A 13,039-nucleotide genomic window follows, 5' to 3' on the forward strand; every position below is an offset into this window, starting at 1 on the left:
CACACACACTCATCTGTTGGCTGCCCAGGACCCTGTCGCTGGTTCACCACTGTTCCTTGCTGACCACTGCAAACCAGGAACAAACCAGGAACATCCCACAAGAGCTGCAGTTTTGGAGATGCTCTGCCCCAGTCGTCTAGACATAACAATTTGGTCCTTGTTAACCTCCTGAGAGCCTTACACTTGTCTATTTTTCCTGCTTCTAACACATAAACTTTGAGGACAAAATGTTCACTTGCTGCCTGTTATATATACCACCCACTAACAGGTGCCATGATAAAGAGGTAATCACAGTTCTTCACTTCACTGACCATACATGGCCATGGAAGAGATCACAAGAATGTGGATCTTATTAGAATGAACACTTGCAGTGACCATGCACATACAGTAGACTCAGCACCGTGAAGACATCTTGATAAAGTTGATTCCAGAATAAAAAAAAGAAAAAGACTTTCAAAAGGCTTTATTGTGTCATGTTTTAGAGGAGTGCTCCAAACCGGTTTGAAGGAGGAAAACAAAAACAAACGCTAAAAAAAGTCCAAGTGAAAACATAACAACCCATTAATGTGCTCAGACACATTTTCATTTCACTTTTATTTACCTGATAAAGTCATTTTTTTTTGTCCTCTCTGTACATCCCCACATTATTGCCCTTATTAGTATTAGTCTTAAATTTTACATCGGGTCTTTTATTTGATCAACGTTATTTACCGACATCATGCTACACACTTTACATTACATAAACAAAAAACAGGTGTAGCCAGACACCATAGTTTTTATCCTTATATAGTTACTTTAAATGTTATTGAACTCCAAAGACACTTTACAAGAGCCTTTAGGTTTCAGAATGCAGAGAAAATATACAGCCAATCATTCTTTTTCAATATTATATTGTGTTGGTGATGTACTTGTCACATGTACTTTAATACAGCACCCCTGGAGCACAGAGGGTCAAGGGACTTGCTTAAGGGTCCCAAGAGTGGCAGCTTGGTGATACTAAGGATTGAACCCCTGACCCTCTGCTCAGTAACCCACCTCGCTTAGTCCTTCTTTTGTCATATTTTTGGGAAACTTTTGCTATATGGAGGTCTGTGGCGGTCTGTGTGGTCTAAGTTATTTTTTTGTTTCCTCCTGTAATGATTTGTTCAGCACCGCTTCTCTCCCAGGCTGTATATGGTTCAATTGACAATAAAAGCCACTCGACTTGACTCGGCATGTATTTCCTACTAAAGAGAAAGATCTTTTTTCTATCGTTATACAATACAAAAAATGTCGTGAGTTCACATTCAGAAGGCAATTGATTAGACACTGAACTTGAAAATGAAAATTTAAAATCATAAATAAAGAATGCAATTCAATGCAAATATTGCACAAGATTCTATTCACAAGCTTGAGTACATGACTGCCAGAACAGTGTATTGCACATTCATACACTACCATGGGAGGTATGTTGCACACTGAGATTAGGTCATTAAGTGTACACTAGGGCATGTACTGTATGTTTTGCTGCAACATGAGCAGTCCTCAGTCCTTTACAGCCATGTTTCAGTTATGGGTGCAAAATAATCCAAATAACATACACACAGCCCTCATGGCAGTGTTTCTTCTTACTTATATCAGAATCAGCTTTATTGACTAAGTTCCTATCTATCTATCTATCTATCTATCTATCTATCTATCTATCTATCTATCTATCTATCTATCTATCTATCTATCTATCTATCTATCTATCTATCTATCTATCTATCTATCTATCTATCTATCTATCTATCTATCTGTCTATCTGTCCATTTGTCACATGCATATCTATCTATCTATCTATCTATCTATCTATCTATCTATCTATCTATCTATCTATCTATCTATCTATCTATCTGTTTGTCTGTCCATTTGTCACATGAATATCTATCTATCTATCTATCTATCTATCTATCTATCTATCTATCTATCTATCTATCTATCTATCTATCTATCTATCTATCTATCTATCTATCTATCTATCTACAGTGAGGAAAATAAGTATTTGAACACCCTGCTATTTTGCAAGTTCTCCCACTTAGAAACCATGGAGGGGTCTGAAATTGTCATCGTAGGTGCATGTCCACTGTGAGAGACATAATCTAAAAAAAAAAAATCCAGAAATCACAATATATGATTTTTAAACTATTTATTTGTATGATACAGCTGCAAATAAGTATTTGAACACCTGTCTATCAGCTAGAATTCTGACCCTCAAAGACCTGTTAGTCTGCCTTTAAAATGTCCACTTCCACTACATTTATTATCCTAAATTAGATGCACCTGTTTGAGGTCGTTAGCTGCATAAAGACACCTGTCCACCCCATACAATCAGTAAGAATCCAACTACTAACATGGCCAAGACCAAAGAGCTGTCCAAAGACACTAGAGACAAAATTGTACACCTCCACAAGGCTGGAAAGGGCTACGGGGAAATTGCCAAGCAGCTTGGTGAAAAAAGGTCCACTGTTGGAGCAATCATTAGAAAATGGAAGAAGCTAAACATGACTGTCAATCTCCCTCGGACTGGGGCTCCATGCAAGATCTCACCTCGTGGGGTCTCAATGATCCTAAGGAAGGTGAGAAATCAGCCCAGAACTACACGGGAGGAGCTGGTCAATGACCTAAAAAGAGCTGGGACCACCGTTTCCAAGGTTACTGTTGGTAATACACTAAGACCTCATGGTTTGAAATCATGGAGGTTCCCCTGCTTAAACCAGCACATGTCCAGGCACGTCTTAAGTTTGCCAATGACCATTTGGATGATCCAGAGGAGTCATGGGAGAAAGTCATGTGGTCAGATGAGACCAAAATAGAACTTTTGGGTCATAATTCCACTAAACGTGTTTGGAGGAAGAAGAATGATGAGTACCATCCCAAGAACACCATCCCTACTGTGAAGCATGGGGGTGGTAGCATCATGCTTTGGGGGTGTTTTTCTGCACATGGGACAGGGCGACTGCACTGTATTAAGGAGAGGATGACCGGGGCCATGTATTGCGAGATTTTGGGGAACAACCTCCTTCCCTCAGTTAGAGCATTGAAGATGGGTCGAGGCTGGGTCTTCCAACATGACAATGACCCGAAGCACACAGCCAGGATAACCAAGGAGTGGCTCTGTAAGAAGCATATCAAGGTTCTGGTGTGGCCTAGCCGGTCTCCAGACCTAAACCCAATAGAGAATCTTTAGAGGGAGCTCAAACTCCGTGTTTCTCAGCGACAGGCCAGAAACCTGACTGTGTGACCTGAGAATATCTGTGTGGAGGAGTGGGCCAAAATCCCTCCTGCAGTGTGTGCAAACCTGGTGAAAAAATACACGAAACGTTTGACCTCTGTAATTGCAAACAAAGGCTCCTGTACCAAATATTAACATTGACTTCCTCAGGTGTTCAAATACTTATTTGCAGCTGTATCATACAAATAAATAGTTAAAAAATCATACATTGTGATTTCTGGATTTTTTTTTTTTTTTAGATTATGTCTCTCACAGTGGACATGCACCTACGATGACAATTTCAGACCCTCCATGATTTCATAGTGGGAGAACAAAATAGCAGGGTGTTCAAATACTTATTTTCCTCACTCTATCTATCTATCTATCTATCTATCTATCTATCTATCTATCTATCTATCTATCTATCTATCTATCTATCTATCTATCTATCTATCTATCTATCTATCTGTCCATTTGTCACATGAATATCTATCTATCTATCTATCTATCTATCTATCTATCTATCTATCTATCTATCTATCTATCTATCTATCTATCTATCTATCTATCTATCTATCTATCTATCCAACTATCTATCTGTCTGTCTGTCTGTCTGTCTGTCTGTCTGTCTGTCTGTTCATTTGTCACATGGACATCCATCCATCCATCCATCCGTCCATCCATCCATCCATCCATCCCCTGTGCAATACAATCACTGAGGCTCCTTTAACAGTGCAGAAGTAGAAACCCATATGACCGGCAGGAGGCGCTGTTTTCAATGTCTTGCTCAATAAAAGTGAAATTTCTCTACATACCAGAAATAAATACCCCAAATTATTGCCAAAAGTGTTTTTCTTTTTTTTGCCCCGTTTTTTTTTTCTTACTACAGCAGAATACATAATATGAATTGTATATTCATAAAACAGGTAAAATAGCTGATATTAAAAAAGAAAAAATCTCACAAACGTTTGACAGATTTATATATTTATTGATTGATTGATTTTGTCAGTCAGGAAAACAAATAAACAAACAAACTAAACCAAAAAAATAACATTGCACTTCCAATTATTTTAATCAGTTGATAGTGAGGTTTTCTACCTGCAATCAAATCAGGGAAGGAAATCTGAACCCGGGCATGAACATAAGACTGAATAACGCGTGATAAAAAACATCAGGATCACCATTACAACCTACAGCTAATTGTTTTAGGTGTGGGATTGAAGTGCAGGGTTGTGTGGGTGTGTGTCTATACATAAGTTGGGTTTTCAGTGTTGCATTTTGTTTACTGTAGCATGCATGGCTGATTTGCTTTTTTTTTCCTTTTGTTTTATTATCATGAGCATCATTCCTGCATCGCAGAAGCAATTGCATTAAAAAAAGATTTTTTTTGGGTGTCGTATAAAAATGTATCGCTGACGTACAGGATCATGTGAGTTTCTTTTTCGTCCCAGATCTCCCAGTGTAATGCACGGCTACTTTCTCTCTCCTCTCTCTGTCTGTAGGTTTCACCCAGCAGTCTAATAAGGATCTGACCATCAGTTTTACTTATGGGCGCTGATTGCGGTCTATAAAACAAGAAGAGGAAGAAAAAAAAAGGATTTTTTTTTTCACAAAAAAGTGTCGTGGGTGTTTATTTTCCCCGGATTACGAGGTAAGAATATTATTTGATGAGTTTGTTTTTATCCCTCTATTTGTTATAATAATGATTATTATAATAATAATGAGAGTTGCATTGCATTACAGTGCATTATGGCACTGGGACATGTATTGCACTGCACTGCACTGCACTGGGGGGGAAGTTATTGAACGCAGCATTGCAGCTTCTTCCTTTTCGTTCCCATTTCACTTTTTCGCTGGGGTTTTTTTCCCCACACATTGGGATTGGTTTCCTAGTTTACAAATAATGTCTTGGACACTTTAAGGGGTTGTTGTGGAAAAGAAACAAGACGCTTGGATGCACTTACAAATAGAAACAACACTAAATAACACCGTTTATGACTCTTATAATAATGTCTATAGGCTGCACACACTGTATACACTGTAACCCCAAACTCCAGCTTTAGATACATATTAACAGTGTAAACGCTTCAGCAGGTTACAAACTCACTTTCTTTAATATGCCGCATGGCGACTTTTCCCCTGTTTCTAACGCGCTCTGCTTTGGGAGAAGTTCATTTTCCAGTTCAAGCACAAGCTTTTAAACTTTGGGCATTAAAAGTGCCACTGATGCCACCGGTACTGGGCTTTGCATAAGGGCTATTGGAGGGGGGGCATCTTGCTGCTAGCTTAGCCTACTTAGCCTAGCCTAGCATGTCGACACTTGGGCAAATTTATAACCCCTAAAGACACATTTTCTAAATTCACAAGTGAGGCAAAGAGTCTCGATTCTTGTTTTTGTTTATTTGTAATCTTTCTGTGTGTTTAGTATGAGAGAACTGCTCCCAAGGAAACGACTTAGCAGGCTAGTCATGTGGGTTCTAGCCAGCCTGCTAGCCTGTGTGTGTGTTTATATTAAAATATATATATAATGTGTGGTTTTATGAAATATTTGTACGCTTTGTCCACCATTTAATCAAAGTCCACTTTCTCCTGAACATTCTCGAACATACAAGATTTGTGTTGGTGTGTTAGGAAAATGATTATCTGCTTTGCTAGCAGTGCCATGAAGGTGCCATAGATGTGCATCATTATGTGTTTTTATTTTAGTAGTTCATTTTAAAACTGCTTTACACCAACATTTTGCACTTTAGAACCCATGAAGGTCGTGCAACATGTCTGTAAGCACCCAATAGTTCTTTTCGGGTTATATCTATTGGGTTATGAGAAGACAGGACTCTGGTCAGGTAATGAGTGTGTATAGATACATGACCATTGGACTGGCCTGATGTTTACAGGTCAGGGGGATTAGGGTATTATAGGAGAGGTTTTCCTGCGCAATTTGCATTACTGTAAAGCTGTTTATTTTCAACCGAAGTATAATCAGGGTGAAGTTCTGCGCTAGGATGGTTGGGGGGTTTGAAGTCCCAGGAAAGCAAGAGTCATTACAATTATTGTAAAATAAACATCTGTGTTTTAACTTCTTTCCCATCCAAACTTCTTTCCCACTGTATGTTGCACCAAATCCTCCTGATCTTGGTGTTAGTGAGCTTAAGGTTCATCTCTATCTAATGCGCTCTTCCTGATTACAAATGGAAGACCACCCAGTGCAGCTGAGGATGTTCTTCACATGAACAGTCCAAAGATCCATGAGGTTACTATGTCTTGTTAAACTCAAGAACCATAATGATTTGGACTGTAATTAATAGAAACAGTTTGCTACAATTGCTTACCATTGGCATGAACAGTTTTTGCATTTGTGTCCATCAGTGAACAGTTCATGGCCTTAATATTGAGAAAGCTATAATGAATAGACATTCGGGGTCTTCTAGATGAGGATGGGTTCCACTCAAGGTATCTTCGTCACGCCATCGAAGAAAGTTTTTCCATGCTGCCGTCGCCATTGGCTCACTTATCAGAGTAGAACATATAGGGACTGGTTTCTAAATGTAAAATTTTAAACTCATGTTTGGAAATTACAGTCGAATTGATGCAATGGCGCTTCAGTCTTTTGGTTTCTTACATCACTTAATCTGTCCACTCTGAACAGATCAGCTTCCAAACCTTGTCAACGCGTGCGCCAACATCTCCGATGATGAACCTTTATTTTTTATTTAATGAAGATAATCCTTTATTCGTCCCACAGTGGGAAAAAATGTGCAAATATGAAGCAGAAACAGTACAAATACATACAGTACAGTGTATTGACTCAAAAGAAAAAACAATAATAGCAGTAGTAGTTACACTATCAAACAAACAAATTGCACCAGGGTGAACAATGAACATGGCTGAAACTGATATGAGCGCTTGTTTTATTGAGTTTTTATGCGCTAGCAGCAATACATTTCGGTTTATCGCATATGTTTTGAGACTGTTTCTATTTCTTCTGTTAAAACCCGTCTATGGTGTCGGAGCTATGTACATTCGCTCATGTCTCCCAGGAGTAACGAAAAAAGGCAGAAACACTAAAGACAACACCAATATTTCACTATAAACACATGGGTTTCAGGGTGGAGTTTTGCTTTAAGCAAAATCACTTAGCCTCAACGGCACGGCTCTGTGTTTGAATTGGATCCTCGCTTGTACACTGCTTTGGATATAAGTTTCTGCCAAATGAATAAATGTAAATAATCCTCTACAGGCTTGCACACCACCGCTGTCACCACTCTGACCTGTTTCACGGCCCTCAAAGTTTCAACCGAGCACCAACGTGCACCCATACACTGCTTCGGTTTTGGGTGGAAGTCAGAAAGAAAAACCGGGTGATTTCAAATGATTTGGATTATCACTTGGGCAGTTTTGTAGGGCGTCTCTAAAATTGCCGCAGCTCCCGGGTTTGATCTTTTCTTTATCCTTTCTGAGTTTTTGTGAATGTTCCTAGGCCTATGTGGGTTTTCTCTGGGTTCTTCAGGATCCTCTTAACCCTCCTCAGAAAAGTTTAGCTTACTCTAAATAGCCTTTATGTGTGTGCATGAAAAACTGTGTTGGCCTGGTGTCCCATGCGCTCGTAGGATCGCTCCACAGAAACTATGACCTAGTTAAAGCACTTCCTGGAGATAAATAAATAAATGAATGAGTGGATTATCATTGTGAAGAAGTTCTTGTTGAATTCAAGTGGTCTAAACATCAAACTGAGTGTGTTCACCTTTTTTTTTTTTTTAAGTGTGAAATAATGGAAAATAATGTTTTCTATATATACAGTATATATATGGACAGAATATTGGGACACATACATTTTTCAACCATATGTGCTTCTTCCCCAAACTGTTACAACAAAGTTAGAGGCACACAATTGTACAGTACCTCCTTGGATGCGGTAGCATTATATTTTCACTTCTATTGAACTCGAAGAACCAAACACAAGTTCCTATAAACACTACAAAATCTAGTAAAACATCTTTCAGAAGTATTGATGACATTATAGCAGGTAATAGGGACTGAACGTGAAATGGGATGTTCAAAAAGCACACCAATCTTATGGTCAGCTGTCCTGAAACTTTTGTCTGAGGATATAGTGTATCCTGAACTTTTTAAAAAGATTTTTAGACCAATGCTGAATTGGGGAATTTGTGGTTGATTTTAATATTTTACTAGTTATTGATGTGTATTTTACTCATATTCAGTGTAAGATAATGTCCATAAAAAGAAAGTACCCGTAAACCCCTTACACAGCTTATTTTTAAAGCAGTGCTGACATCTTTATATATTGTCATACATAGATAATATCAGAAACGTCTTCAAATATGATTATATAAAGTCTGCTAGATACAGCAGTTAAATATGTTGGAGTCAAATCAGTATTACTTATTACAGTATTACAGCACTTTCAACAGTTCTTCTTGTCACAAAGCAGAGACAGAAAGAGAAACAAGCCTTGAGAGAAACCAGACTAAAAAGAGAACCTCATCCTCATGTGTGTGACAGAGGATAGTGCGATTTATAAATCATTTCTGTATAATATATAGTCAGAAAGTGCCATTATGGTGGCATATTGTACATGCATTCAGCTCCGTCAAATCACTGACTGCACGTAGGAAACTTTATACATATTTCTATGCATAAAGTTATACAGGGTAAACCCCAGCCTACGTCTTTAACATTCTTGGTGTTCGGGCTTGTAGTTACTTTATGCATTCCCTGCATTTTCCTATTATGCAGCATGGTCGTGGAATAATTAGCAAAAAAGATTCAAACATGAATTTTTTTTTATTTACTTAGAGCAATTGATTCATTTAAATCTGTATATATATATATATATATATATTTATATATATATAAATTTTTTTACATTTATTTTTAGTAAGAGACCTGTGTGTGCTTAAATATTGAGTTGTGCATGACCACCACCTTTGCCAGGTCGCTTTTAGAAAAGAGAACCTTGATCTTAATGGGACTTCAGACAGAAAGACCAGTGATAAATAGCTAGACAGACAGACAGGTGATGATAGATAGATAGATAGATAGATAGATAGATAGATAGATAGATAGATAGATAGATAGATAGATAGATAGATAGACAGACAGACAGACAGACAGACAGGTGGCAAATAGCTGGATAGATAGATTAATAGACAGACAGACAGACAGACAGACAGGTGATAATAGCTGGATATGTAGATTGATAGACAATAAACAGACAGACAGACAGATAAAATGTAATTATAGCCAGACTCTTATGAGCATCAATGTTATAACTTTTGTTAGTTGAAGTTATCAGTGTTCAATGATTAAGACTTGAGTGCATAAATGTTTGCAATTCTGAGCCCTCTTTATAGTTTATGGTACCATCCACAGGAATTTAATATGCAAAGCAATATATGTGTGTACATGTACCAAGTAAATGAAAGCTATGATAAAAGGTATTGTCAATGTAAAATATTCTACAGTAGAGTACAGTACTTTTGAACTTGAATGAACTCAAATGCACCAAGGTTGAGTTGGAAAAACCCCTTTTCAGTTTTTCATGTGCTTGATTCCTGCATCGTTCACGAGTCATTCACGATCGAATCGTTTGCCAGAAGAATCGGTTTGAACGGAACTTACACAATGATTGATATTTATGTTCAACTCCAAAAAAGTTGGGACACTGGGCAAAACGTGAATAAAACCAGAATGCAGAAGTGATGATTTGCAAATCTTATAAATCCATATTTTATTCACAGTAGAACAAATACAATACGTTTAAACCGAGGAAATGTACAATTTGAACGAAAGGTCATTTTGAATATGATATGTTTAACACAATTCTGGAAAAAAAGTAAGTGTTATTAAAATTAAACTGTTGGAGAAACATTTTGTAACTAATGAGGTTAATTGCCAGCAGGTCAGTAGGATGATTGGGTATAAATAGTGTATTTTAGAGAGGCAGAGTCTCTCAGAAGTAAAGATGGGCAGAACTTCACCAATCTGTGAAAGTCTTCATCTACAAATTTCAGAATAATGTTCCTCAAGATCAAATCGCACAGTTTCACAATTACAGTGTCGAATCTTTTTTGGATTTGGGGTTGTATAATATGACTTATGGAGACATTGTATATCACATTCCAGCTTCAAATGTTAATGTCTGGAGTTTTTCAGAATGAGTTCCTGTGTATATTAATACTCTATGAACTTCCTATTTCTTCACCGACACGATTCTGTCCTGAGCTCTTTGCTAAAAGAATCCTGAAACTGCCTTCTTTACATATTGAACTGACAGATACATGACCTGGAGTGCACTTTTATCTGTTCCAACTATAATATTATGTTTTTTGGGAATGATCATGCTTTATTTTCATCTGCTTTGTTTTGCAGAGGTGTAAAGAAAATACAGAATTAAGGGGTCAGTGTGGGGTGCAGGGGGTTTAGGTTTCAATTCCAGCTTGAAGAATGCATTAATCTGTACTTTGCGTGAACTGCCATCTTGCAAAATTGTGTTGTTTACATACTGCCGAGCTTTTTTTTTTTTTCTTTCTTTCATGAGGATTGTGCAAGTCAGGCCAGAGTTGCCAGAAAGTGCAAGTCAAGAGCAGCACGTACACTTTCCTTCTCCGAGCCCACTAAAACCCACTGGCTGTGTTTCCATGCTCATCGTTATTCGTAATTAGTCAAGCGGTAATGACAGGAAGAAGAAGGAGGGGAAGAGGGAAGAGAGGGGAAAAAAAAAACTCGTAAACGTGATAATTAGTTAGGTACAGAATCCTTGGTGATGGATTGAAAATGACAGATGAGAACTTTGGGCCAGATAGGATTTTTTTATATCCTGTAACTCCTGGGGAAAAAAAAAAAATACGGAATCGGAAAACCGAACCTTTAGTATAATGTCATGTGTCAGGTCGCGAATTTGCATAAGAGGAAAGATTAGGTTTAATGAAAGTGTTAGGAATTGGGACATTTGGGGAAACGGTGGGTTTTTCATTTCAAATCTTTTGACACAAAAGCCGCGGCGACGTAGATCATCGTCTCTGTCATTTGTTTTAAAATTAGCCGTCTCTGTACAGCACCGAAAATAAAAAAAAAGAACTTGTTAACAGTGTATGTATATCATCACAGGCCTAATTCTAATAATACCCCATTTGTGCTTGTTGTAGTAACCACTCCAGACTCTAGGCCTTATTGGGAGTGCATGACTGGAATGAGATGTTTACATGGCACATTCTGCAGCTTATAGTCTAGCGCTAGCACTAGCATGGAAACACGGACACTTGGCCCTCTTCTCCTGTCTGCACCGTTGCAAAAGCTGAAACTTAAACTACTTTTCTTTACTTTCCAAAAAAAAGGAGGTTTGTTCATTTTAAGTGTTTGTTTATTGCTATTTTTTTTCTGTTTAGGTCTTTCTCACACGCTTTCGCTCCCCTCTTCTTTACCCCGGGTGTGAGATATTTGCTGTATGGTGCGTTGCCAGAATCGTAGCGATGAGCTGCCAGCCTCGAGAGATTGTAGCGCCAGAACACCTCCTTAAAAAATCTCTCGCTTTGCTCAGGACGAGCGAAATCTCCTCACCCCAATCCTACGTCTCTTTGGTTTTACTTCTGATATGCTTTGATTCTTGAGCTTGGATCTTGTGAGGATTCAGGCCATGTAGGATTGGGGGAAGGTGCACAATTCGATATTTCGAGCAATTCCAGAGCCACGATGCAGGAGAACAAGGTTAATCTGCGTATGCTAGCTTTTAATTAACGACATGGTAGCGGTGTTGTTGCTGTTACAGCCCTGATTTGGTCAGATCAGACCTTCATTTTGTTTCTGCTTTCGATTCCGGTTTGACACACTGAATTTGGATGTTTAAAAGTTTTCAAGAAGATCCACACGGGGTATCCTGGCTAATCATGGCGCATCGATTTGTTCCTATATTTAGCTGAGCGACGTAGAAATCTGGAAGCTTGTATCTTTCTAGCCAGCTGATGCATGCTACCGTGGCAGGAGATAACACCACATGTCTCAGTGCCACTGGCCACAGTCAAAGCCATGAGGTCACACGCTGGATAACGGCCACTCTTACAGTCTGCAACAGCTGAATCGTATACTGCCTCCTGGTTTTTCCATCGCAGGGTGTGGGATCTCTGCTGCAAATTTCAAAGTTTTCTACTATTGTTCCTCTTCTCCTGCTCTATGTTTAGAAGGATAGAAGAAGGAAAGGTGCTTTATATTTGTCACATGGACTTTTTTTCAAACCACAGTCAAGTTCATTCTTTTTATATCCCAGTGATGTCAGGGTCAGCCATGTTACACCACTACTGGAGCACGGAGGGTTAAGGGCCTTGCTCAAGGGCCACAAGAGTGACAGCTTGGCGATAACAGGGTTTGAACCCTGACCTTCTTACCAGTAAACAAGAGCCTTAACCACTGATAGTACTTCTTTTCAGGCTGAATCTGTTATTGATTAAAGGACACATCATTTTTCATAATTTCATAGTTACATTTAATGACAGACAGACAGACGATAATTGGGTTTGAACCCCTGACTTTCTCATCAGTAACCCAGAACCTTAAATTCTGAGCTACTACTTCCTCTATTCTATCCATTCTCTATTCGAATGGGTATTTTTGTCTGACCATGTGTTCAAAAAGTAACCACTACTCTACAGGTTAGATAGATATGTTTTATGTTTTTTTTAGTGTTCCCCAGAACTCTGTGAGGTCAAACTGAACCATTTTTCTATTCCCGAATGAAGAACAATAGCATGTCCCTGAACTGAAAAACATCTCGCTTTCTGTCTTGAGAAAACAAAC

The 13,039-nt window shown here is 38.4% G+C and overlaps 1 protein-coding gene across 4 annotated transcripts in view; it reads left to right on the top strand.

Moving 5' to 3' along the window:
• The first annotated feature begins 4,101 nt into the window (after positions 1 to 4,101).
• The window catches only part of zhx2b (zinc fingers and homeoboxes 2b), a 52,104-nt gene continuing 43,166 nt past the window's right edge, over positions 4,102 to 13,039 (top strand). The window contains exons 1-2 of one of the 4 annotated variants that reach the window (XM_083546614.1): positions 4,102 to 4,441; positions 4,735 to 4,883. The gene's annotated coding sequence lies outside the window, so the exon portion shown is untranslated. Of the gene's footprint in view, positions 4,884 to 13,039 lie in introns of all 4 variants that reach the window. The other 3 variants (XM_083546613.1, XM_083546612.1, XM_083546611.1) reach the window with 3 other exon arrangements.

The sequence above is a fragment of the Silurus aristotelis genome (assembly GCF_946808225.1).
Source record: "Silurus aristotelis genome assembly, chromosome: 7".
Lineage (NCBI taxonomy): Eukaryota > Metazoa > Chordata > Actinopteri > Siluriformes > Siluridae > Silurus > Silurus aristotelis.